We start from the raw sequence: 11922 nt of genomic DNA, 5'->3' as shown, positions 1-11922 counted from the left end.
TTTAGCCCTGACCCTTGACCCCAACCCCAAAACCCCAACACCAACCCTAAACTTAACCCCTAACCCTACCACTAAACTTAACACTTTACATCTGCTCAGATTCTCTAGCAAAAGCAGGGACCCTTGGCTCCCAGCTGTGCACCACTGCATCTGGCACAGGACTCCATAGCAGTCCCCAAATAGGCACCTGAATGCCCACTGTGCCAGCCATGCAGTGGAAGCCCGCACTATATTCTCACCTCCAGAACCAGGGCCCAGCACCTGCATCAGGCTGCTCAGGGCTGAAGTGACCTGGGACATCCAAGGTCTTCATAAGACCAAAGTTATCTCATGCCTCATGTCACAGAGTGAGATGCAGACCCAGCAGCACCGCATGCCCCCTCCTTCCCTCCGCGGCAGCTCGGCAACCTTCCAAGTCAGGAGCCCTTCCCTGATGACACTCCAAGCACAAAGCACTGGACTTTCACACAGTGAGGCTGCACACATTATTCTGTGTAGATACCCACTTAGGCCGCTGGGAGAAAGGGTGGTAGAGGGACCCTCATGTTGCCCTGTGGTATACATGCTCTGGTTTATATGACTGCAAGCCATTTACGAGAAACTCAAGCTGAAACACTACTTGTTTCCAATGTTTTGTCGGGAGAGAATTTACAATGTATGCTCCCAAACAAGCTAGCCACAGAGCACACTGACTACTTCCCCTCTTAAGTCGCTCTGAGGGCCTCCGCATCAGTCCTAGAATTGGAAGATTGGTGGAGAAGAACTGGGATGTTGAGGGATACTGGATACTTGCTGGACACCAGCCTCCCCTCACCTAAGCTTACAGACAGCCCAGATCCCGCCTGATAAATCAGACATTTTAACACACACAGCTCGCAATAGCAGGACTTAGAGAGGCAAAACTCTAAGGCAAAGGATTGTCTCAACTCCTTGGTGTCTCAAGGAACTAAAACACTGCCTAGCACAGGTCCACCATCAGCCTTATCACTAAATACTCCTCTATATTTTATACATCTTTAATTGTGGAAGTGATGTGATAAACGCAGTGGACTAACGACCTTTGAGATCTCTTCACAGGATCCTATCTGGTGGACCCCCAGATCTGCCAACACAGAGAAGGCATCGTAAACATGTACAGGACAGAGGCCAGATAAAACTGTCTCTCAGCTTCAAAGTGGCCTGGCAGTCACAGGAATGGCCACGTGGGGTCTGGCCCATACCAGGAGTAAAGCTTTCAGCTTGAGGCACCCCATTGCACCTGCAAAACCAAGTTGTGCCTAACAAAGAATAATCAGCCAGCCTACTCTCCCTAATGAAAGGTTCTCCCCGGGGCCTGACAACTTGGGGGTAACTACTCCCCCCTCAGGCTTGGTCCCAAGGTAAAGACCATGTGCACCAGCAGCATGGGTCAGCAAGTGAGCAGAAGCCAGAAAACGGCAGGCAGGAAGACAAGGAGCCCCTGAAGATCAGGAGAGAGGCCGTCTAGGTACCATGGAGCAGTTGCATCAGACTGGAGCACGTCCCATTTACAGGAGATTAGAAAACCCCAGCCTCACCCTCACTTGGGGCTGACACCATTTTAGGCCTCAGCCCGTCTGCACCCAGGCACTCATGAAAACAGCATGTTGCTCCACACCACCTCAAGCTGTTTGCTGGTGCTCTTAGGGTTCGAACCAATGATAGAGCCTTGTGCCTAATATCCCAGGTGGTAATCCAAGAGCGATATCTGCATGACACGCCTCCTCCTCCACCCTCCATATCCAAGCAATCACCAAGGATACAAGCCGGCCAGGCAAGGTAGCTCACGCCTATAAGCCCAGTACTTTAGGCAGCTGACACATGTGGATCGCCTAAGGTCAGGAGTTCGAGACTGGCCTGGCCAACATTGGAAAAGCCTGCCTCTACTAGAAATTCAAAAACTAGCCAGTGTGGTGGCAGGCGCCTGTAATCCCAGCTACTCAAGAGGCTGAAACAGGAGAATCACTTGAACCTGGAAGGCACAGGCTGCAGTGAGCCGAGATCACACCATTTTACTCCAGCCTGGGCAACAGAGCAAGACTGTCTCAAAAAAAAGAACAGAATTAGTATAATTTTGTCTCCAGAAGAGGGGTCTTGTCCCAGGCCCCAGCAACAGGATTTTGGATCTCACACGAAATGGAATTTACGGCAAGTCGCACAGTCTAGTGACGTTAAAAGAGTTTCTTAGCCACTACTAAGTGACAGAGCAGGGAGTCCTCAGAAAGCAAGAGGAGGAACGCACCTGTTTTAAAGAAAAAAAAAATTGAGACGGAGTTTTACTCTTGTCATAATGACATGATCTCGGCTCACTAAAACCTCTTCTTCCTGGGTTTAAGGGTTCTCCTGCCTCAACCTCCCAAGTAGGTGGATTACAGGTGTGCACCACCACGTCCAGCTAATCTTTTTGTATTTCTTTTCCATTTTAATTTATTTTTATTTTTTTATTTAATTTTTAAATTCCATTCCTGTAGAAACTTCCAAAAATTGCCAATGCCGACTATATTTCCAGTTGTCATTGTGGGGCATTGGGAAAAGTTTTCAATTAGCCATAATCGCACCTCAGATAAACCTCATTGGCTACAATACTGCCACTGTGCAAAGCTTTTTTTTTTTTAATTTTTAGTAGAGACTGGGTTTCACCATGTTAGCCATGCTGATGGCCAGACATTAACATACAAACAAAATTACTTAATATTTGTTTATATAGGTTATTAAGAATAGTGTTGTCTCTTATGAAGGATTGTAATCAGTTTGTGTCAGGCTATTAGTATTGCTACTTTTGTTACTATTGATTTTAACAATAATTTATTAGTGTACTATTACCTTTAAAACTTATTTTTAAGTTAAGAATACTTTTGGCTTAAAGTACTGGTATATTTTTATAAGTTTTGGGTCTTTATTTGGTTATTAACTTGTTCCTGCAACCATAAATATTTTATAACCAAAGGTGCTCAATCCCTAAATGTATGATTTGACAGATTTAACCTGTGTGTGTGTGTGTGTGTGTGTGTGTGTGTGTGTGTGTGTGAGAGAGACAGAGAGAGAGAGAGAGAGAGAGAGAGAGAGAGAGAGTCTCACTCTGTCTCCCAGGCTTGAGTACAGTGGTGTGATCATGGCTGGCTCAATGCAGCCTCAAACTCCTGGGCTCAAGCGATCCTCCCACCTCAGCCTCCTGCGTAGCTGAGACCACAGGCATGAGCCACCATTCCAACTAATTTTTATATTTTTTGTAGACATGAGGATCTCAGTATTTTCCCAGGCTGGTCTTGAACTCCTGATCTCAAGTGATCCTCCCGCCTTGGCCTTCCAGAGTGCTGGGATTACATTCGTGAGCCCTGCACCCTGCCCAGATTTAGCTTTTTCTAAAGCTTTTATTTAAAATAAAGTCATTACGGTTAAGATGCCTCTGATGGTTTTGCATTTTAAGTGCAAAGACTATGTTGAATGAATTTTTCCATCAGTTGTAAAACATGCATCCATATTTTTCTCATTCCTATGGTTTCCAGTTAATTGTCCCTTCTTCCTTTTTGGAAACACAGGGGCTAGTGGGCTTTGTGTCAGTTTGCATTTCCAGAACGAGGGCGCTGAACACTCCGCGCTCCGACTTCAAGTGGTGCAGCGTGACGGCCACCAGAGGGCGCGCGGCCTCGGCCAGCGCTGTGAGCGCGAGGGCCCTGCAGTGCCCCGGCCGCCAGCAGAGGGCACGCTGGAGCAAGGCGGCGTAACTGCCTGGTGGCCAAGCTCCTCTATCAGAAGCCCGGCTTTATAGAGGCTGACAACTCCAGATATGACACGTGAAAGGGTCTTGGGGTTACAGTTCTGGAAATTACATGGGAAAGGGTCTTGGTCCATGGAGTAGGTGTGAGGTGGGGGCTTGAACTCATTTAAGTCAAAACAACGCCTCCGGAAAGACTCCCCCACGCCATGCCTGCGATCTATAAGGTGGCGCCCGGTCGACCAGCCTTTACTTCTATTGAAATGCAGTGTGGAAGTCGAGGGGGCGGTGATCTTAGATGCTTGGGTCTCTCACCAGGTCACCTCCTCCCTGCACATGGCCACTCTCCCGCCTGGGCTACTTTCCAGTCTCACTCACAATTGCTCTGAGCAACTGTGGAAAGAGGACAGCTGTGGAGCCTCTCCCTTGTCCAAGTCACTCTGCTGAGAGACCTGATAACTCGTCTCACTGGACCCGGGACCGCCCTGGGAAGAATACTTCTGCCCCTGTATTTCAGACAAAGACTATGAGGTAGGTGGTCAGGCACGGTGGCTCACACCTGTAATCCCAGCACTCTGGGAGACTGAGGCAGGTGGATCAAGAGGTCAGGAGTTCAAGACCAGCCTGGCCAAGATGGAGAAACCCCGTCTCTACTGAAAACACAATAATTAGCCAGGCGTGGTGGCAGGCACCTATAACCCCAGCTATTCGGGAGACTGAGGCAGGAAATTGCTTGAACCCGGTGTCAGGTCTCCATAGGTAAACCTCAAACCTGAAAGTCTGCAGTCCTGCTTACCTCCTGATCATCTCCCAACCCCTGCCCCCCGAGTTCACCATTGTCCCTGAGTGCCCAGCGGAGCTTCCCCAGACAAGCCCCTCACCCAACCCTGCCATCTCAACTGTTCTTATGATAATGTGAATGCCTCTCACCCATCCTGTCGTCTTAACTGCTCTTCTGCCTCACCGCACCGCCACTGTAACTGAACTTGGGGTCATGTACACTCCTTGCCCCTACCCACCGCTGTAACTGATGTTACTCTGTGACTTTCCACTGCCCGCCCCAAACCTGTAAAACCAACTCCTATCCCACTACCCTTTGCTAACACTGTTTCGGCCTTAGCCGACCTGTACCCAGGTGAATAAACAGCCACGTTGCCCACACAAAGCCTGTCTGGGGGGTCTCTTCATTCAAAGCGTGAATTTTCAACATTTTGGTACCAAAACCCAGGATGGAGGAACTCCTACAGGAGACCAAACCCCTGTCCCTTCTCTTCTGCTCCTTCCATGAAGAGATCGACCTACCGACCCGACCCCGGTCATCAGACCAGCCCAAACACACACCACTGGCTGTTTTGGTAAGCAGTCACACTTTTTTGCTTTCTCATTCTTTTATCTTTTCCTTCCACTTCCTCCCCCTTTCGGTTTCATCGTTTTTCCACCGCAAACACAAGGAAAATCAGGTAAACCAGGTTCTTCCATGAGGTTTGGGACCCAAAAAACCCTATGTAGGTCATGGATCCTTGTACCCAGTTTCCCCAGGAGTTTGACTATCATGGAGACGTTCACCCTAGTCACTCACCCACCAGGCTCAGGGCCGATATTGGTGGCAGGTCAACATTCAAGACGCTTTTTTTGACTGCTCACCAACGACGAGGTTCAACTCAGGCTCACTGAGGGACGCCTGTTGAGCGGCTGGGATGCGTGCCTGTTCTCCTTGTCTCTGCTGTCTTTCCAGAACCATGTGCAATCGTCCATCCTCTATCCCTCCCTCCTCTCCACTAGCCTGTGTTTAAAGAACCTTAAACCTCTCCAACTGTGCCCTAACTTAAAACCCAAACGTCTCTGTAAACACTGCGTTCTCTTTACTGGGCCACTGCATGGTCGCAATACAAGTGAAACAATGGCTCCAACTGGCAAAAAATTGGCACCTTTCACCTCTATTTTATGAAATTAAGACAATTTTCATCACAACATGGGCAAATGGTCTGAAATTCCCTAAGTTCAGGCATTTTTTTTACACACCAATCCCTCCCTAATCTCTAGTCTACGTCTTCTCTTCGCTTCCGTCTGCCCCCTCCTTCCTCTGTAGGTTAGTCAAAATCCTCCCTGTCCATCAACCTTCCGACCTTTCTCCTTCCCGCCTGTGAACCAGGCCCTCATCCAGGACCTAACCCCACCCCAGAGCCTTCCTCCTCTTCCTCTGCCCACAACCTGCCTCCTCATGCCCCTCCTGTCACCTCCCCACCTCCTACGTGGCTGGCTTACAGTTAGTCCTGTGGCTGCCTCCTGCACCCCTGCCCGACAATCCCCCTTCCAGAGGTGGCTGGAGCCAAAGGCACAGTTAGGGTGATGTTTCTTCCCTTTATCTGACCTTTCCCAAATCGACCACCGGTTAGGCTCCTTTTCTTCAGATCCTCCAATACTTCACCCAGTCCAATAATCTCACCTGGAGTGACTTAAATGCCATCCTTACTTCCACTCTCACCCCTAAAAAACGCTTTATGTGCATTTTATCACCCAGTCAACCCCAACATTACAAAAAGGTACAAAAATTAAAATCTGGCCCTCAAACACCGCAACAGGAATTAGGCAACCCTACCTTCAAGGTGTTCAATAACAGGGAGAAATCTGCCCGGCTGCACATCTCAGAACTGCAGACGCTGCCTCCTCAGTAAGACAAACCCCAGCCACGCCACCGGCTCACAGAGACTTCAGAGCACCCGGACTGCAGCGGCTCCAGCCGACCCCCCAGACCTTGCTTCACATGTCGGAAACCTGGCCACTGGGCCAAGGAATGCCCGCAGCCTGGTACTACTCCTGAGCCCTGCGCCGTCTGTGCGGGGCCCCCACAGAAAGTCAACTGTCCAACTCAGGTTGCTGCTCCCAGAGCTCTTAAAGCTCCAAACCTCGGCTTGGCGGCTAAAGACTGATGCTGCCCGACCATCTCAGAAGCCGCCTGGACGTTCACAGATGCCAAACTTAGGGTAAATCTTACGTGGAGGGCAAGTCCATCTCCTTCTTAATCAGCATGGAGGCACCCACCCCATGCTGCCTTCTTTTCAAGGACCTGTCCCCTTGGCCGCCGTGCTGTTGTGGAAATTGACGGCCGGGCCTCCAGGCCTCTCATAACTCCCCACATGTGGTGTCAATCAGGCCAGCACTCCCTTCCACGTTCTTTCCTAATCATCCCCACCTGTCCGGTTTCCCTGTTAGGCCGGGATATCCTAGGGAAATTGTCTGCCTCCTTGACTGTTCCTGGGCTACAGCTACACTGTTGCAGGAGCGGCCACAGGAAACAGATCTCTTGAACACCGAATATTGGAGGAAGGAGTTTATTCGGCCAGAAGCCAGGTGGCATATTTGCCTAATATCCAAGCTCGCCTAACAAAAGAAGTTTCCCTCTTTATATAGGCTTATACTTTAGATGTTACCTGGAAGAATCTTAGGTTTATAGCTTAACATATGAAAAGGGTCTCAGTCTACCATCTTAGGAATTACATATGAAAAGAGTTTCAGTTTACAGTCTAAGGAATTACATATGAAAAGGGCTTCAGTTTACAGTCTTGGGAATGAAAAGGGGAAGTTTACAGTCTTAGGAAAAGGGAAGTTGATCTGAGATGCCTGGGTCTCCCTCTTCAACACCTCATTGCCACCCTCCTCCCCAAACCCGTACCTTCCTCAATAGCTCCCCTTATGTCCCCCAACCTTAAGCCTATGGTGTAAAACACCACCTTCCCATCCGTTGCTACAAGTCACTCACCCCTTCTCATCACCTTAGAACCTAACCACCCTTACCCTGCCCAGCCCTGTACCCCATCCCACAGCAGCCTTTAAAAGTAAAGCCTGTTATCACCTGTCTGTTGAAACATGGCCTTTTAATTCACCCGTCTGCTTCTTCGGCATCTGTACTCAAAGGGGCATCATATATCCCCTTCCAAAGCCCAAATTTCTTCCCATCTTTTATAATCCTTCGCCAGCATACACATGCTCCCCCTGCCAACTGCATCCAGTAAATTTCCCAAACCCCAACCCCCTCTACCAAACAACAGCTTATCTCCTTCCTGGGTGTGGTTGCTACTTCACCTCAGGATATCAAGTTTTGCTATTCTAATTGAGCCATTGTATAAACTCACTAAAGAAAACTTATCCTCACTCCTCCTTTTGCTCCTTAAAAAACTGCTCTAAAAACTACTCCCTCCCTATCTCTCCTCAACCTGTCTCAACACTTTTTCATTCTATACTGCTGAAGTCCAGGGCTGTGTGGTCAGGATTCTCACACAGGATCCAGGCCCATGGCCTGCAGCCTTTTTATCCAAACAACTTAAGCTCACAGCCCTGGTTAGGCCCTCATGACAATGTGCTGCAGCAGCTGCTGCCCTGATACTCTTAGAATCCCTCAAAGTCACAGGCTCTGCCCCACTTACTCTCCTGCTCTCACCGCCTCCAAAGTTTTGTCTTTACACCTCACACACTTACCTTCAGCCCCTCGCCTTCTCCAGCTTTAAGCAGTCACCCCTACTGCTTAAACCACACCCCAAAAAGCCTGTTTCTATTATTTCGTAACTGTGCCCAAATTCACTGCACTCATTTACTTTTACATGCCCTGCTTTTCTTTAAGTTGCCGGTTTACACATTTCCTCCAGGCAATTACAGCTGACATTTCACTCTTCATCTGGCTCACGTTCTCTGCTCAAACACAATCTTGTTAATAAAAGTGAGTGGTTGCTTATAGATACCGCACGCTTCCTCACACGCCATGAAAACAAAAGCTCTCCCTCCACACAGTTACCCCACCAAGCCCTGTAACAGCAGCAGCCCTTGCTGGTTCCCTTGGCTTTCAGGTCCAAAGCTCCAGAAAAAATGTTGTTAATATGTAAAGCAGCGTGACCTCATATTTAATGACATCAATTAATGAAGAGAAAGCACACGAATCAGGCAAATCGTTATTCTGGACCTGGCTGGATGGGCTGGATGTTGTCTAACTGGAGTCACGGCTCCTCCCAATCCTTACTCCTTTAATACCCATCTTTCTTATTCTCCTGTTCAGACCCTGTATCTTCTGCTTAGTCTCCCAATTCATACAAAACCGCATCCAAGTGACCACAAATCAGCAGATGCTACTCTGGACGACCCACAGTACCGCGGAGTGCCTCTAAGTCCCCCAGCAGCTTAAGCATTAAGGCAGAATGTATTGTCCAGACCTTCCTTATTTGCACACCTGTCCTGTTCCCATTTCCACCCTGTCTCCCCCGCTCAAAAAATAATATTTTATGTGCCCCCGCAGTCCCCTGTCAGGCACGAAGTAACCTTAAGAAACTTCATCCTCACCCCCAGAAATGTGTGCTCACCCCCTCTTCTCTAATTCTTTCTCTCTATGTAGATAAAGACAGGTATGTCAGGTCTCCATATGCAAACCTGACATCCTGCCTGCCTGGGCTGATTGTCTCCCACCCACCAACCTGCGTTCACCATTGTCCCTGAGTGCCCAGCGGAGCTTCCCCAGACAAGCCCCTCACCCAACCCTGCCATCTCAACTGTTCTTATGATAATGTGAATGCCTCTCACCCATCCTGTCATCTTAACTGCTCTTCTGCCTCACCCCAGCCGCCACTGTAACTGAACTTGGGGTCATGTACACTCCTTGCCCCTACCCCACCAGTAACTGATCTTACTCTGTTACTTTCCACTGCCCGCCCCAAACCTGTAAAACCAACTCCCATCCCACTGCACTTTGCTAACACCCTTTTCACCCATAGTCGACCTGCTCCCAGGTGAATAAACAGCCACATTACCCACACAAAGCCTGTCTGGGGGGGGGTCTCTTCATTCAAAGCACGAATTTTCAACACCTGGGAGGCAGAAGTTGCAGTGAGCTGAGATCGCTCCACTGCACTCCAGCCTGGGCATCAGAGCAAGATTCCATCTCAAAAATAAAAATAAAAGACAAAGATTATGAGGCTAGCAGAGGCTGTGACCAAGCACCAGACCCAAGCTTGTTGGCAGTAGCTGATTTGGAACTAGGTTCTCATGTTCACAGGGTACAATGACGGCCTCCTGATTACAAGATCCAAAGTGTGACTGGCACTTCCATTAACATGTACATGTTTGTCTACAATCTATGTATGAGCATTTTCATGCATCTAATTTTGCCAGGAGTCTCTCATATTATCTTTTATTATAGTCACAAAATTCTGTGCTCTTCAGTATAAATACTTGTCTTTTTATAGTTGAACACTGGGGATGCAAGTGATTTTCCACACAGCCAGCAGCTAAAATATTCCAAATGTGGTTTTCACCATGCGTTGGGATTTACTCAGGGTGGCTGGCAAAACAGGAGGAAAATATTAGGGAAAGTTAGAAATTTATAGTCTCAAACCTTTTGGGAGGCCAAAAGGTTTTTTTTTTTTTTGGAGACGAAGTTTCGCTCTTGTTACTCAGGCTGGAGTGCAATGGCGCGATCTCTGCTCACTGCAACCTCCGCCTCCTGGGTTCAGGCAATTCTCCTGCCTCAGCCTCCTGAGTAGCTGGGATTACAGGCACGCACCACCATGCCCAGAAAATTTTTTGTATTTTTAGTAGAGACGGGGTTTCACGATGTTGACCAGGCTAGTCTTGATCTCTTGACCTCGTGATCCACCTGCCTCAGCCTCCCAAAGTGCTGGGATTACAGGCTTAAGCCACCATGCCCGGCTGGCCAAAAGGTTTTAATGGAATGGGCTAAAGGCAACCAGTTCTTTAAGCTAAAATTTTAGCATAAAATTCGTAAAAGTCGTAGGGTGAAAGGTAGTGACAATCAAGCTTCCCCAGTGGCCTGTTTACCCACATCCCTTTGTCTCTATTCTAACTGTTGACTCGTGTAAACCCTGTGCTGAACAGCCCTCTCAGCAGGAGGTCAAAGGGGAATAACACGTGAAGGGTGTTTTCTCTGGGCCCCAAACCAAAAACTTTTATCATTCAAAACCACTCTTTCAACCATGTTAATTATCCACAAGTGTGTTAACTTAAAGCCTCTATTATTCAATCTATACCAAATAAATATAAGAAGGTACAGGGAGTCATGGCCCGGTTTGCTAAAACCGCCCTCTAAAAGCAGTTAACAAATATTCCCACCCCATTCAAAATCACTGTACTGGTTGTGAGTGCATTCTTTCATCTGTGCCTAAGTCTCAGTCTGCAAACCAAACCTCCACAGGTGGTGTGGCTGTTTTATTGTTTGAATTCATGTTGCGTGATGTGAACACGCATCTCTCCCAGCTGCACTCCCACCTGAGAGGCAGCCGGGCTAACAATACCACCAGAAGCAAGTCTCGAAGGAGAAGAAAACACCTGGCAGGATGTGACATTCTGAAGTGCCAGGACTTTCAGGGAACTAAAGTTTCTGAAGGTGGCAGTCTGTGTCTCCATCTCCATGGGGTCCAGAATTTGCTGCACAGCAGGAGGTGACAGGGAGCTGCTGGATTCTTGGGTGATGTTAACACTGAACATGTGCCTGCTCTAAGCTCTGAAAGTCACACCCTCCCTGGATTTTTTTTTTTTTTGAGATGGAGTCTTGCTCTGTTGCCCAGGTGCAGTGGTGTAATCTCAGCTCACTGCAACCTCTGCCACCTGGGTTCAAATGATTCTCCTGCCTCAAACCCCTGAGTAGCTGGGACTACAGGGACATACCACTACACCAGCTAATTTTTGTATTTTTAGTAGAGATGGGGTTTCACCATGTTGGCCAGGCTGGTCTTGAACTCCTGACCTCGTGACCTGCCCACCTCAGCCTCCCAAAGTGCTGGGATTATAGGTGTGAGCCACCATGCCAGACCTTTTTTTCTTTTTTTTTAAGATAGAGTCTTGCTGTGTCACCCAGGCTGGAGTGCAGTAGCATGATCTCAGCTCAATGCTGCAACCTCTGCCTCCTGTGTTCAAGTGATTCTCCTGCCTCAGCATCCTGAGTAGCTGGGACTATATGTGCCACTAATCCTGGCTAATTTTTATATTTTTAGTAGAGACAGGGTTTCACCATGTTGGCCAGGCTGGTCTCAGACTCCTGACCTCAGGTAAACCGCATGCCTCAGCCTCCCAAGGTGCTGGGATTACAGGCATGAGCCACCATCCCTGGCCCTTCCCTGCATCTCAATGTCCACAAACATTATAAATCACCTGCTTAACTGTCTAGGATTTTCAACTAATTGTCCAATGTC

At 48.4% G+C, this 11922-nt stretch overlaps 1 non-coding gene across 1 annotated transcript; it reads right to left on the bottom strand.

Moving 5' to 3' along the window:
* Positions 1-2480: 2480 nt before the first annotated feature.
* LOC141585741 (U4 spliceosomal RNA) lies at positions 2481-2621 on the bottom strand. The gene has a single exon (XR_012519396.1). It is a non-coding gene; the product is annotated as a U4 spliceosomal RNA (small nuclear RNA).
* Positions 2622-11922: the final 9301 nt, after the last annotated feature.

The sequence above is a fragment of the Saimiri boliviensis genome, chromosome 9, assembly GCF_048565385.1.
Source record: "Saimiri boliviensis isolate mSaiBol1 chromosome 9, mSaiBol1.pri, whole genome shotgun sequence".
NCBI classification, from domain to species: domain Eukaryota; kingdom Metazoa; phylum Chordata; class Mammalia; order Primates; family Cebidae; genus Saimiri; species Saimiri boliviensis.
This window is presented reverse-complemented; position numbering and strand designations above follow the sequence as displayed.